The following is a 14,731-nucleotide window of genomic DNA, read 5'->3' on the forward strand; positions in this document are numbered from 1 at the left end:
TCACTATGTAGACCAGGCTGGCCTCGAACTCACAAAGATCCGCCTGCCTCTGCCTCCCAAGTGCTGGGATTAAAGGCGTGCACCACCACACCGGCATGATTATTTCTAATATAAAAAACACTATGGGGGCTGGAGAGACAGCTCAACAGTTAAGAGCACTGGCTGCTCTTGCAAAGGATCCGGGTTCAAGTCCCAGCGCCCATGTGGTCACGAACAACAGTCCATAACCCCAGGAGATCTGATGCCCTCAGTGCACAACATAGGTACACTTATATACATGCAGGCAATACACTCATATACATAAATTTTTTTTAAAAAATTAAAACCACTATGGTGACTCTTAGAATTGACACTAGCAACAAAGAAAAATGGGATATATGGGTCAAAAGAAAAAAAAAAAAAAACAATCTGACTGATAGAATCTTAAGTGGATTAGAGGACTAGTTAGGATTAAGCCTTCAGTGAACAACACGCATAAGAGGTAGATAGAGTGAGTGCCCTGGAGGCAGAGATGTCATGATGGACAGTGAGGCTGAGAAGCAGCTCAGAAAGGGGGGAAAACAACTGGCTCTTGGCTGCATAAAGGAAGGCAGGGAGCAAGTCTCTGGAGCATTTAGACCTTGAAGCCTAAACTACACCACCTTATTTCCAGGTGAGACTTCATTTTTCCCCAGTAAGGAAGCCAGCAGTTGAGAAAGGAAATGTTAGACGGCAGATCTGAGTATCAGAGACAGGGTCTCCACCTCCCAAGTGCTGGAATTACAGATATACACCACCAAGCCCGGTTTATTCATTTCTAGGGATCAAACCCAAGATCCATGGAAGCTACACAAACACTCTTAACAACTAAGCCACATCCCCAGACCCCTGGATTTGTCATTTCTCAGTTGTCTTTTGATGTAAATTACATGGGGAACAGGGATTAGAGTGAAACTTTTTTTCTAATCTGAGTAGTCTAGAGACATCTCTGAAGACATTAGACATAAAAACACAAGGCAATGAGTGAAGTCCTAAAGTGGAACTCAGAACTTCACAGCTAAACAATGGGCACATCACATGTCACAACTGCTAACAATAGTTGGCTCACCGCTCCTGGTCGATTTCTACATGCACGTCCTCCCATGATGAACCATGGGGCTGTCATGATCTTATAATTTTTCTACTTTATTTTATATTTTCATCTATTATCAAAAAATAAATGAGGCTGGTTAATCTCCACTGTCAACTTGACAAGATCTAGAATCACCTGGGGGATGGCCTTCTGGGCATGCCAAAGGGGAATTATGTTGATTAGGCTAATTGACGTGGGTAGACAGGCTCACTGTGGGTGGCACCATTCCCTGGGTTGGGATCTTGGACTGTGTACAAAGGAGAAAATGAGTTAGGCACAGGCATTCACTGCCTCCTAACGGTGGATGCAACATGACCAGCTGCTTCAAATTCCTGCTGTCCTGACTTCCCCACTACAATGAACTGGGCTTCAAATTGTGAGCCAAATAAACCCTTCTTTCTTTAAGCTGCTTTGCCAGGGTATTTTTGTCATAGCAACAGAAAAAAGTAACAGATACAGTCTGTATGCATTACTTTTTGCATTGCTGTGACAACCAACCTGACAGACACAACTTTCACAGGGGTTTTATTTCGGCTACTCATTTCTCAGTGGAAGCTGGCAGGTGTGTCTTCCTCACATTTCCAAAGATCAGGAAACAGAACAAAATTCTGGCGTTCAGCTCAATTTCTCCTTTTTCACTTTTTATTCAGTCTAGGCCCTCAGCCCATAGGGTGCTGCCCCTGGTCCATCTTCCCTCTTCAGTTAATCCCTTCTGAAAACACTCTCAGATGCACTCAGAGTTGTGAATCACAGGTAATTTTTAAAATCCAGCCAAGGGGATAATGAAGAACCATCTTCAAAGTCGCAATCCTCCTGCCCTAGCCTTGGGCCTCAGTCTCCTGATCTTTTCACTAAGCCAATGGGATGACTCCTTAGAGGCCAGGCAGGCCTTGTACATCTGTTAGAAGTTCTGCTCCTCTCCTGACCTAGTACCCTTTCATTCCGTTTCCTATGTCTGAAAGCTGACACCCTGTCTTTTTCAGCAGATTAAGCCTAACCATCACTCAAATCACAGTTTGACTGTCATTTGACCAAACTGTAACCCATAACCTCTCCAATCTAATAATGTGCCCCAACCCTTAAATTCTGTCTGGAAACATTAACCACACATTTAGACCTGTGCTTAAATGTGAACTCCTTCATGCAACTACTTCCTGAAAGCTGGGATTATAACTTTGTTACCTAATGCACAGCCTAGGACTTGAAACACAGCCAGTATTCAACATACTTACTGCATTGATTTTAAATAAAGCCACTAAAGGGCCTTCAATTTCTCAACTAGGAATATGGTCATGTCATTAACTGATAAACAGAACACAGGAACATTGGTTCTGTGGACAAAATCAATTCTACATGGGGCATGCATGAAGAAATAGGTGAAGTCTGAGCTGTGTGAGTGGGGCTATCATATATCAAGTGATCACTTAGCCAGAAAAAATAAGTATGCCATTAATGGGAAAAGACTGAGAAAATAAAGCAGGCAGAAAGCAGATTAGAGAATAACTCTATTTAACTGTCAAGAAGAAAACAGAGACAGGGTAGGTATTTCTAATAATAAAAGGACCTTATAAAACTTAAAAATAAAACCAATAAACCAAGAGAAAACAAGGCTGAGGGAATGGACAGTAACAGAAAGAGATGCAAATGCATCTTTACTATATGAAAAAAGAACTTCATTCAAAACAAGGGATGAAACTTAACACTAACATTGTGGGGCTGGAGAATGGCTCAGCAATTAAAAGCATTTAGAGCTCTTGCAGAGGGCAGAATTTGGTTTCCAGCACCTACACGGAGGCTCACAACCACCTGTAACTGCAACTCCAAGAGATCTGCCCCCCTCTTCTGGGCTACACAGGCTCCTGCACGCACAGTGCACAGAAACTCACACAGGTACACACACATACACACTCATTTGGTAAAACCTCCAAAGGTTTGACAACATATTGTGTTGACAGTTGTGTTTATACAAATGGGCATTCTCACTACACTGATGAGAATACAAAGAAATCCAACTCTTAGGATATACCTGGCAGTAGCTAGTTAAACTGCAAACTCATTTAGCCTATGACCTTGCAAATTCACTTTTCAGTATCTTCTAAAATATACAACACTAAAATATAAAAGAACACATGCATATTCATTGTGGTACAATTTATATTACCAAAGATTAGTAACAACCCAAATGCCCTCAAACTGGGAACTGGTTAAATAAACTACATTGCATTCAGTAAGGTATTATATAGCTATTTTTTAACAAGTCGAGTAATAAATTATTAAGGTAATCTTCAGAATACATAAGGTAAAGAAAGCAAGGTATATAGTATTCTACTGACATTAAAAAAGAAGAAAGCTGGGTGTGGAGGTAGAGGCAGGTGGATTTCTATGACTGAGGCCAGCCTAAAATGGTCCACATTGGAAGTTCCAGACCAGTTGGGGCCACATAGTGAGACCCTGTTCAAAAACCAACGAGAGAGAGAGAGAGAGAGAGAGAGAGAGAGAGAGAGAGAGAGAGAGAGAGAGAGATCTGTGAGAGCTTTACTTTTTGCTGTTTTCTTTTAGCCAGTTGTCTCACACATATAACACCAGCACTTTGGAGGCTGAGGCAAGAGGAGTGCTACAAGTTCAAGGTCAAGCTGGGCAACATGTGAATTCTAGGCCAGCCTGGGCTATCCAGTAAGACTGTCTCCAACAAACATCAGCAAGTGCAGAACCTTGCCCTTGACATCACTAAATGTGGAACTGGTTATGTGCTAAGTCATACTTCATGCAGACAGTGGTGGTAAAAATTATGTGACAATATTTCAGCCAACGATGGTTGAGGCAAAAATGGTACTTGTGAATAACAATAAATCCACTGAGTTCCAAATGTGTGTTAGTCAGATTTCTGTCACTGTAGTAAAATACCTAAGAAAATCAGCTTGAACTTAGGAATGTTTATTTGGGCTCATTTTATGGTTTGAAAGGACTTAGAGCATGGTCAGTTGGCTCGTTGTCTTAGGCTCCTGGGAAGGCAGAATACCCTAGTGGGAGGATGCAATGGAGCAAAGAGGTTCATCTCAGGAAGTCCAGGAAGCAGAGAGAGGACACAGATACATACATGCACATACCACACATGGGGGTTAGGAGAGAGGGAGGGAGAGGGAGAGGGAAAGACAGAGAGAGAAGAGAGAGAGAGAGAGAGAGAGAGAGAAATAGCCTGTTATTTACTTGTGTATCTGTGACATGTGCATATGTATATGCACGTGTGGGTGCCTGAGGAGGTTAGAAGAGATCATCAGATCACCTACAGCTGGAAGTACAGGTGCTTGTGAGTCACCTGACATGGATGCTGGGAGCCAAACTTGAGTCCTTTGTGAGAGCAGTACATGCTCTCAACTGCAGAGCTCTCATTTTGATGTGTTATTTACTTGTGTATCTGTGACATGTGCATATGTATATGCACGTGTGGGTGCCTGAGGAGGTTAGAAGAGATCATCAGATCACCTACAGCTGGAAGTACAGGTGCTTGTGAGTCACCTGACATGGATGCTGGGAGCCAAACTTGAGTCCTTTGTGAGAGCAGTACATGCTCTCAACTGCAGAGCTCTCATTTTGATGCTAAAGAAACAGTCATAGAGAGTTGGGAGTGGTGGTACACGCCTTTAATCTCAGCACTTGGGAGGCAGAGGCAGTGGATCTCCCTGAGTTCAAGTCCAGCCTGATCTACATAGTGAGTTCCAGGCCAGCTGAGGCTACAGGGAGAGCCTGTCTCAAAAAGACCAAAAAAGAAAGAAACATTCATAGAGAGGTTATGATATGCCAAAGTCAGAAAACTAACTAATAAGTGACAGAGTCATAGGGTCAGGGTCTAAGAGATGGTATAAAACCTAACAGTGAGCATTTACTAAGTGCTGGCTCTGCATCTTTGAAGGGATATATTTTTATCTCAAATAAGGCTAATTAATTTTTTCTAAGATTTAACTTTTTTAAATTATTTTTATTTTATGTATATGAGTATGCTGCCTGCGTGTATGTGAGTGCACCCGTGTTGTGCAATGCCGCAGAGGTCTGAAAAGGGCTTCAGATTCCCCTGGAACTGGAGTTAAGGATGGTTCGTAGCTGCCATGTAGGGGCTGGGAATCGAACGTGGGTCCTCTGCAAGAGCAGTCAGTGCTCTTAACTGCTTGCTGAGTCATCTCTCTAGCCCCTAATTTCTTTATTCTTAATTGTGTGTATATGGGGGGAGGAGTTTGTGCACATGCATGCAGGTGCCCGAGAAAGCCAGAAGAGGGCACCCTGAAGCTGGCGTTTACAAGAAGTTGTGCGTTGTCTAACATGGATGCTGGGAACCAAAGCCCAGTCTTCTGAAAAGAGCAGGATGTTGCTGCCAAGCCATCTCTCCAGCTCCACCTGCTCACATTTAAAACAAATTATTTCTTATAAGGGAAAGAAAAAAATAGATGGACGGGGAACTCCTGTCAATATACCTTGTTTTGTGGATTTGTCTTTGGAATCATGAAACTATTAAAGATGACTATAAAACAATATTACTTCATAAGTTATTATATTTCAAAAATATAAGTATTTTAAGAAATATACTTATTTTAAAATAAGTATATCCAGCTATCAGCTATCAGAGAACAATTATTATGATCTGTGTGAAAGGGGTGCCAATGACCCCCAACCCCCTAGTATTCACACCCTTACATAACCACGCTTTAGCAATAGAATGGATTTGGAGACTTTATTATAAAAATAGAACACAGACAAATGCCAGTGTTTGCAGCAGTATTATTCACAATAGCCAAAAGGAGATACCACAGTTTCCCATCACTGGGTTTAAAAACTGTGGAGTCTGCATATAATGCAACCATTCAGCCTAAAAAAGACATTCTGACGTGCAGGCCAGAACATAAATGATCTTGGAGACATGCTGAGTGAAATAGGCCAGTCATAGAAGGAAATACTGTGGCTGTAGGATTCCCCTTAGGAGGTAGTCATGTCATAGAGACAGACAGTAGAACCATAGTTGTGAGGGGCTGGAGAAGGGGAAAGTGGAGGGTTACTAATGATGGATACAGGCCTTAAGTCTAAGACTCAATACTGCCAAAGAAGGAAGGAAGCCGGGCATGATGGTGTCCACCTTTAATTCCAGTGCTTGGGAGGCAGAGGCAGGCGGATCTGTGTGAGATCAAAGCTACCATGTTCTACAGGCCAGCTGGAGCTTCAAGGAGACTCTGTGTCAAAAAGACCAAAAATAAGTAAATGAAAGGAGGGAGGGATGGAGGGATGGACAGAGGGACGGAGGGAGGAAGGGAACAAGAACAATTCTGGTCAACAGCCAGAGGGAGGGGACTTAAACTCTGCCAAATCACATGAGAAAGCTGGAAAGCACCACCAAAGGCTCCTTTGTGATTCTCCCACTTGATTTTAAGATGATTGTGGCCCCAGACACCACAACTGCAGTTTAGGAAGACCCTGGCTGGAGGCACTCAACTAAGCAGCATCCCAAAGAAACAGTCTGATAGATAACAATGCTCACAGGGGTAAGTTGGATGCTTCAGGAGAATTTGTCATAGAGCAATAGATAACTGATACACACAGTACTTACACTAAACATTCTTAGGGAATATGCCCTAGGCTCAAATACTATTTAATTCCATTCCTGTCTATATATGCAAATAAATAAATAAACAAACAAACCACATCATGTCTACCAAAAGACACCTGAAAAAGTGTTCACAGCAACTTGATTCATCAACTGCAGAAGAGATAAACAAATGATATCTCACACAATGAAACAGCGTGCATGGATAAAAAACTATCACTTCATATAAAAGGAGACTATCACAGAGATTTGTTAGTTTGGGTGGTGGTGTGTTTTGCTTTGTTTTGTTGTATTTGGGGGTGGGGGGTTTAGGATCTTGCTCTGTAGGACTAGCTGGCCTCAAACTCACAGCAATCTTCCTGCTTCAGCCTCCCGACCGTAAGGATTACAAGCATGAGTCACCAAGTCCACAGTAGCAGACACAATATTAAACAAAAGAGGCCAGACAGAGACAGCTTCTGTCAGCATGCTGAGACTGCTGTGTAAATGTTACTTACGGTTCTAATCATGTTACTCCTAATGACCTGAGAACCAGATCTACGGCTGAGGGAAACCGTGTGGAAAAAAAAAAAATCGATAAGGGTGCTGAATCTGAGGCAGCATCAGTATGATGAACTTAATGAGAAACAACAGTCAGATCTATGAGCGACAGTAACTGCCAGAGTGCAGAGGGAATTCTTGAAATTCCACTGTACAAAGAGTCCTTGCAGAGGCTGCTGATAACCAGGGATGGGGAGGAAGTGTACAAGATGATCCTGGGACTCCTCATCAGTCTGACAGCCCAAAGCTACTGAAGCTGGACCACTAGGTAACAAATACAAGCAGCATGTTCCATCTAATATATTAAAAGGAAACCACAGTGTTAAGTTTTTATGCCAGGCATGGTAGCGCACACCTTTAATTCCAGCACTCGGGAGGCAGAGGTGGGCAAATCTCTGAGTTCAAGGCCAGCCTGGTCTACATAGCGAGTTCCAGGCCAGCGATGCTGTTTCTCCTCTATCATTGTTAGAAAAAAAAAAAAAAAAAAAAAAAAAAATCACTATTTTGAAACCCCTGATGGTTTAAAAGACCCCAAAGCAAGGGTTAACCACCTATTTGCAAATAAAGTTTTATTAGAACACAGCTGTGACCATTCATTTACACTGACTGGCTTCTTTCACATTACATCAGCTGTGTACTAGTTACAACAGAGAAGGGTTGAAGTCTTCAAATACATGCTAACAGCCCCTTACAGAAAAAAAAAAAAATTGCCACCTCCTGACCTAACTGCCATTGGTGCTCAATGCATTTCAGGGAGAAGGGGCAGCACTTGGTGTGGGCCCTAGACAGACACTTGCTGAGAAATGTGGTGCTGGAAAAGAAATCAAACTTGAATATGATCAAGTCTCAAGACCCAAGCTCTAGAACAATTATCAAGAGACATGAAGGACAAACGAGAATATTACATCAGCTCACGGGAACACCATCAGCACAATCGCATCTAAACAACAGTGCCAATCTGTTTACCATTTTTCAGAAACAGAGGCAGAGGGCTAGAGGGATTACTAGTCCTGGTCCAATCAAATTACCCATTTTAAATGTCTGAGAGAACTTAGAATCAACACTGATTGGCTATATCATGATACTGGAACCTGTTTCGTTGTGCTGTTTTACTTATTTTTTTTTAACAGAGATAATGGAATAATGAATTTTGAAAAAATGACTTAAGGATACAATCTGAAATACAAATAAAACACAGTGATGTATAGGATTTGATTTACATAATATGGGCATGAGAGGAAGCCCAGTGGAAGACACAGAAACAATCTGGCCATGAGCCAGAAATGATTAAACCTGGATAAGGAAGACAAGGGCTGCCTTCTACCAGTCTAATTTTGCATATTTTAAATGTTCACTACTAGTGAAAATCACAAAATAGTAAATAAGGCGCGTGCACACACACACACACACACACACACACACACACACACACACACACCCCACACACAAATTCTTCAGATATAAGAAAAAAAATCCTGAACTAAAAAGACTTTGACTTCAAGGTAGTAGGAAGGAAACTATTCCAAGGAACAATGAGGTTAAAGACAGGAAGTGATAAAGGACTAGGCAGAACTCTGGGACTCAAATCCTAGAGAACTAAGGTTAATTCAGTAACTGGTTTTAGCTACTGAAAAAGAATCCCACCCTCCTCCTAAACCCCTTTCAGATGGTAACCTGTGGTTTTATTAGAGGTTGTACGACTGGAAGCACCGATGTAAGACATAGTGACTCTGAACAATTTCTAAGGTGAAAACACTGAATGCCGAACAGACCAAGAACATATGACAACCACCGATAGAGGACAGGACAGGACAGGACAGGACAAGGCAGGAGAGGACAGGACAGGACAGGGCAGAGCAGGGCAGGAGGCAGAGTACTCACAGTACAGCACAAAGTGGGACAGAAAGACCATCCGGACCTAAAGGACAGTCCCAGAAGCTAGATGAGAAGAAAAAGAATCCACAAAGAAAAGAATTGAAAGAAAGGCACCAACCTCAAAATAGAAGTGCTGAGTGAAAAACAGTCTAACAATAACAGGGGTCTTATTCTTATCCATAATTTAGTAAAAATAGACCAAAACTATCTTATCAGATAGGATATGGAAGAAAACATGTCCTCAGTCTTTAAAAAAAAATAATAAATAAAAACTCTTTCAATTTGTTCTTTAAAGTTTAGTAGCATTATATGAAATCATTTTTTTAATCTCATAAATCATTTAATTTACTCATTTCACATAGGAGAAAACTGAGATCTACTGAGGCTAATTCGTTGTCATTCAAAAACACTATGTAGTTGATGGTAAGGATGAGGGCTGAGCCAAAAGTTTTCCCCTCTGCCCCCAACTACCCACTGCTGCCCTCATCTCGCACCAAGCACCCTATCTGGTAACACTTCTTCATCATGCTACGTGCCACTATGCATTTCCCTTCAAAAGCAGGGGGCATTTGGTAAACATTTGTTGACTGCCTCAAAGAGAGCCGACTTCAAACATTTCATTTCTAAGATCTCCCATTTCTGCAACTTGGTCTGCTCAAACTTCCTCTTCTGCCCTTTCTGCTCAAAGACAGGCTCTGAGTAACCCTCAGAGGCATCCAGAACACTGTCTGGCCAGCTGGCACCTATGCTTCCAAAATACACTCAATATGAAAAGGTGAACACAGCACTGAGTGATATAAAGAGCTGGCGTTGCACATCTCTCTCCAATGATCCCCACACTTATGTGCACAGGTTGCACCAGGCCTCAATGGGCTCAGAATCCTTTAGACAGGAAAAACTGTAACAAGACACACTTTCTCTACAAGATACACTTTCTCTACTTTACAATAAGGAATTACAGAGAACCTGAAACAGATAGAGTCCACACAGGTAAAGTTCATGTATCTGATGGCTAATCTGGACTATCAAACTGATTACCTGGCCTGAAAGTGGGCAGGACCATCCAGTAGGTTGGGGACCCAAGAGGAACAAAGCAGGAAGAAGCCAGTCATAAGGCTCAGTCTTTCTACTTCCTGCCACTTTCCTTTGCCATGCCTTTCTGCCATGACGGGTCTGCCTTGCCATAGGCACAAAAGCAATGGAACCTTCTGAATAAGGACTCTGGTACCATGAGCCAAAATAAACTTTTCCTCCTTTTAAGTTGATGTACTCAAGTATTTTGTCACAGCAATGAAAAGTTACTAACATAACCATTTTTATATGTATTCTTTACAAATATTAGGTATTATGCTACAGAAGTAATGTAATGTGTAAAGGTTGTTATGAAGTTTCCAAAAAACATTATTATTGCTAATATTACATGTAGTTCAGAAGAAATCATCAAAAATAAGTATAACTTGTATATAAAAAGAGAAGGCCTAGAAAAAGCAATCCAAAGAATAACCATCTCAATGGGCCGGGTGTGGTGGCGCACCCCTTTAATCCCAGCACTTGGGAGGCAGAGGCAGGTGGATCTTTGCAAGTTTGAGGCCAGCCTGGTCTACATAGTGAGTTCCAGGACAGCCGGGTCTACAAGGAGACCCTGTCTCAAAAAAAAAAAAAAATCTCAAGATTTCTATTCTTTAAAATAAAGGGGAGTAGAGCTGGTGAGATGGCTTAGTGGGTAAAGGTGCCTGCCACCAAGCCTGATTGCCTAAGTTCCACCACCAGAACCCACACAGTGGGAGGGGAGAAGTGACCCCTGCAAGTTGTCTTCTGACCCCATGTGCATTTCATAACAGGCATGAATTTACACATACAGGCACAGACACACCATGCACACACCACAAAATAACATAATATTGAATTTTTAGAAATACATACATCCTTACCACTTAGAAATGGGTGTTGAGGCACAGAGTTCGTAGAAAAGACACCAAATTTGGAAAGGATCCATCTAGATGGAAGCTTTTTCAACCTGGAGCTCGTACTTCACAGGCACTGAAATGAGTACACTGGGACAAAGCAACAGCGGCTCTCCATGTGAGACAGTAACAAGTGCTGAAGTCTAGAAGGAAAAAAAGCAAACAGTCGGTTATTCACAACAGCCATGTCTAAGACAAAGTTGGTGACACTTTAGAGCTGCTGTGTAACAGGTTACTACCGCAAGTAAGAATTTTGGCAAAAACTTACTTTAAAAAAAATCTCAGGGCCAGGTGTGGTGGTGCATGCCTTTAATCCTAGCACTTGGGAAGCAGAGGCAAGTAGCCTGGTCTACATAGTGAGCTCCAGGCCAGCAGAGGCTACAGGGAGACCCGGTCTTTTATATATATATAATCAGGTTGAGGCTGTGAGTCAGTGGCAGAACACTTGCCTGGCAGGCATTCTCACAGGTTTGATTCCCAACACCACAAAACAAGTTAAATAAAATTAAAAAGCATCAAGGCTGGGTATGGTGGTGCACACCTTTGATCCCAGCACTCAGGAGGCAGAAGCCAGCCTAGTCTACCTAGAGTTAGAGGCCAGAGTGAAACCCTGGTTCAAAAAGAAAGCAAAAGATATCTCAACTACATAGAGAAAGAATCTAAATGGAGACAGAAGTCAAAGTAATGAGAATCAACCTTGAAGGGTTCTAACATTTCTTCTCCACGTACACAATGTTTCTCAAGTACATTACAAATTTCTTCACCATCTTAGCGGAAATGCTAGTCATAATTACTTGCTTCTCGAGGAAATGATCATAAGTGTTTACTTGTCTTAAGGACACAGCATCAGGGGACCTGGAGCCAGCTTTCTTCCACACAGCCCCCAAGCTGCAGGCACTCTGTGCTGCTGAGAATGATGTGTGGTGTCTGTATGACACAGTGCAGGATGCAATTATTCTGTGACCTCTGGAATACCTTGCTGTACAGCTGCACATGCACAGAGTGGCAGCTGGATGTCAAGATTAGTAGGAGGTTATTTGTAAAAGGAAAACAAATAAAACAATCCAAGAATTTGGGTAAAAAGCACCTGTGTAGCCCCATAAAAAGGAGAGCCCAAGCAGCTGTAAAATAAAGAAATTCTCTGCTAACTTCCACAAGATCACCAGATTACACTAAATAAGTAAGATATAGAATAACACCTTATATTCTATATTTAAGAAAATAACATGGTAAGCTGGATATAATGACACATGCCTGTAATTCTAGCACTTGGGGATGGGGTGGCGACAAGAGGATCAGGAATTCAAGGTAATTCTTGGCTACATATTGAATTAGATGCTAGCCTGGGCTACATGAGAACCTGTCTCAAAAAAAGGGGGGAGGGGTCAAAGGTACTTAAAGATACATGAGAAGTGGGTAAAACGCTTACCCATAGAGAGTAGAGAACAGTAAAGAAAAGATGAAAGAGGTATTGTGTACCTTTTGAAATGTGAATTTCAAACAAAATTAAATTTTAAACAAGGTTCCAAAACAAGCTTGGTTCGTGGGCTGTCCCAGGAGTGGTATGTAGTCACTTTCCTGAAAAACCAAATGGCAAGTCCTTCTTTGTTCCTCAGAGGGAACCTTCTGTTTTGCTACTGGTAGCAATGCAACATACGCCAAGTGCCTACTGTATGCCAGCACTGTATGCTGAGTGCTTATTGTATGCCAGCACTGTTTAAATCAATCTATCCATGAGTACAACTGAAAGCTCCTGCTCTACCCTAAATCTCCACGGTGTCCATTTCCTGTTGGGGAAGGTCCAGAGAGAAAGACACCAAGACACGTTGTCAGAGAAAGAGGGACTCTAACCACCATCCAAAAAGCAATTTATCAGTCTGTTGCATGCATCTCTAAAATGTTCATGGCACCAATCCTCTACCCACAGTTCTCAGAACTCAAAATGCAGACAGAATTGTACATATAAATATTGTTTATATTATTTCAAACTAAAAATAACTGAAAAAAAATGTAAATGTCTGAAATAGAAAAGAGCATAAATGCATAACTAAACTATGATTTACTTAGAAGATACACCATCACACTACAGTTAACCTAGAAGTAATTTCTAGATGGATTTTAATTTAATAATTGCTTGGTCACAAGTACTTATTTCTGTATCCAAACTCTTCTGATACAGTAATAAAATTTAAGGAAAAAAGCTGGGCGTGGTGGTGCATGCCTGTAGTCACAGCACTTGGAAGGCAGAGGCAGGCAGATCTCTGTGAGTTCAAGGCCAGCCTGGTCTACATAGTGAGTTCCAGAACAGCCTGGGCTACAGGGAGACCCTGTATCAAAAAGACTGAAAAAAAAATTAAGGAAAACAAAACAAAAACAAAATCAAGGTCATTGGAGAGAAGGCTCACTGGTTAAGGACACTTGCTGCTCTTGCGGAGGACCTGGCTTCCAATCCCAGAACCCACATGGCAGCTCACTCACAACTACATGTAACTCTAGTTCCAGGGGCTCTTATGCCTTCTTCTGGCCTCCACAAGCTCCTTTACACACATGGTGTGTGTATATGTACATATATGTGTGTGTGTGTGTGTGTGTGTGTGTGTGTGTGTGTGTGTACACATACAGGCAAATATACATACACATAAAATAGTTTTAAATCTTAAAAAAAAAAAAAATGGGGGACTATCTCCGGGCCTCTTGGGCTAAGTCTATAGCACAGCCCTCCGCGCCGGGACTCCCTAAGCCACATTCACCCTTCCATCCCTACCGCAGTTCTATACTCTCAGTCCCTTTCTTGGGCCCCAGGAGCACCGCATCTGGTCCTGGCCCCGCCCTCACCTCTCTCTGCTTCCCTGGCCCTGCACCACCGGCTAACTCTCCAAGCCTACACTACTATCCTCAGGCCTCTTCCAATAAGTCTATAGGGCAGCCCTCCACGCAGGGATTCCCTAAGCCACATTCACCCTTCCATCATCACCCCCTCCCTGCCGTTCTATACTCCTAATTTGGGCCCTGCGCCATTCCTAGTCTTGGGGCCCCAGACACCTGGGGAACCAATACTGCTTCCTGACCCTTCCACCCAGACCAACTCAGTCCCTTTCCTGAGCGCCAGGAACACGGCTTCTGGTCCTGGCCCCTTCCTCACCTCCCTCTATTTCCCTGGTCCTGCAACACCCGCCAGCCTCTTTCATCATCACCCCCTCCCTGCCGTTCTATACTCCTAATTTGGGCCCTGCGCCATTCCTAGTCTTGGGGCCCCAGACACCTGGGGAACCAATACTGCTTCCTGACCCTTCCACCCAGACCAACTCAGTCCCTTTCCTGAGCGCCAGGAACACGGCTTCTGGTCCTGGCCCCTTCCTCACCTCCCTCTATTTCCCTGGTCCTGCAACACCCGCCAGCCTCTTTCTGGGGCTGACAGCCTCTTTCTGGGGCTCCGAGGCTTACCTTTCCTCTCCCTGATCCTTTGCATCCATTACAACCCAACTACTCAATCCACTCCCTGGGTAATCTTGGGGCTTCTTCCCTCCCCATCTGCCTTTGCATCCCTGCGTGGCCAGGCCACCGCCAGGGTCTCAGGTCAGTCCAACACCCAAGTTCCTGAGGCCAAAAGCATTCTTAGAAGATTCCAGACCTAAGGAGAAAGTCTGAAAACTT

At 42.8% G+C, this 14,731-nt stretch overlaps 1 protein-coding gene across 4 annotated transcripts in view; it reads right to left on the reverse strand.

The window, feature by feature from the left end:
• Fryl (FRY like transcription coactivator) overlaps positions 1–14,731 on the reverse strand; it is a 269,494-nt gene that overhangs the window by 195,887 nt on the left and 58,876 nt on the right. For 3 of the 4 annotated variants that reach the window (XM_029565713.1, XM_029565714.1, XM_029565712.1), the window contains exon 2: positions 11,045–11,220. The gene's annotated coding sequence lies outside the window, so the exon portion shown is untranslated. Of the gene's footprint in view, positions 1–11,036; positions 11,221–14,731 lie in introns of all 4 variants that reach the window. The other variant, XM_029565711.1, reaches the window with a different exon arrangement.

The sequence above is a fragment of the Nannospalax galili genome, unplaced genomic scaffold (genome assembly GCF_000622305.1).
Source record: "Nannospalax galili isolate Female #2095 unplaced genomic scaffold, S.galili_v1.0 scaffold318, whole genome shotgun sequence".
Classification (NCBI taxonomy): domain Eukaryota; kingdom Metazoa; phylum Chordata; class Mammalia; order Rodentia; family Spalacidae; genus Nannospalax; species Nannospalax galili.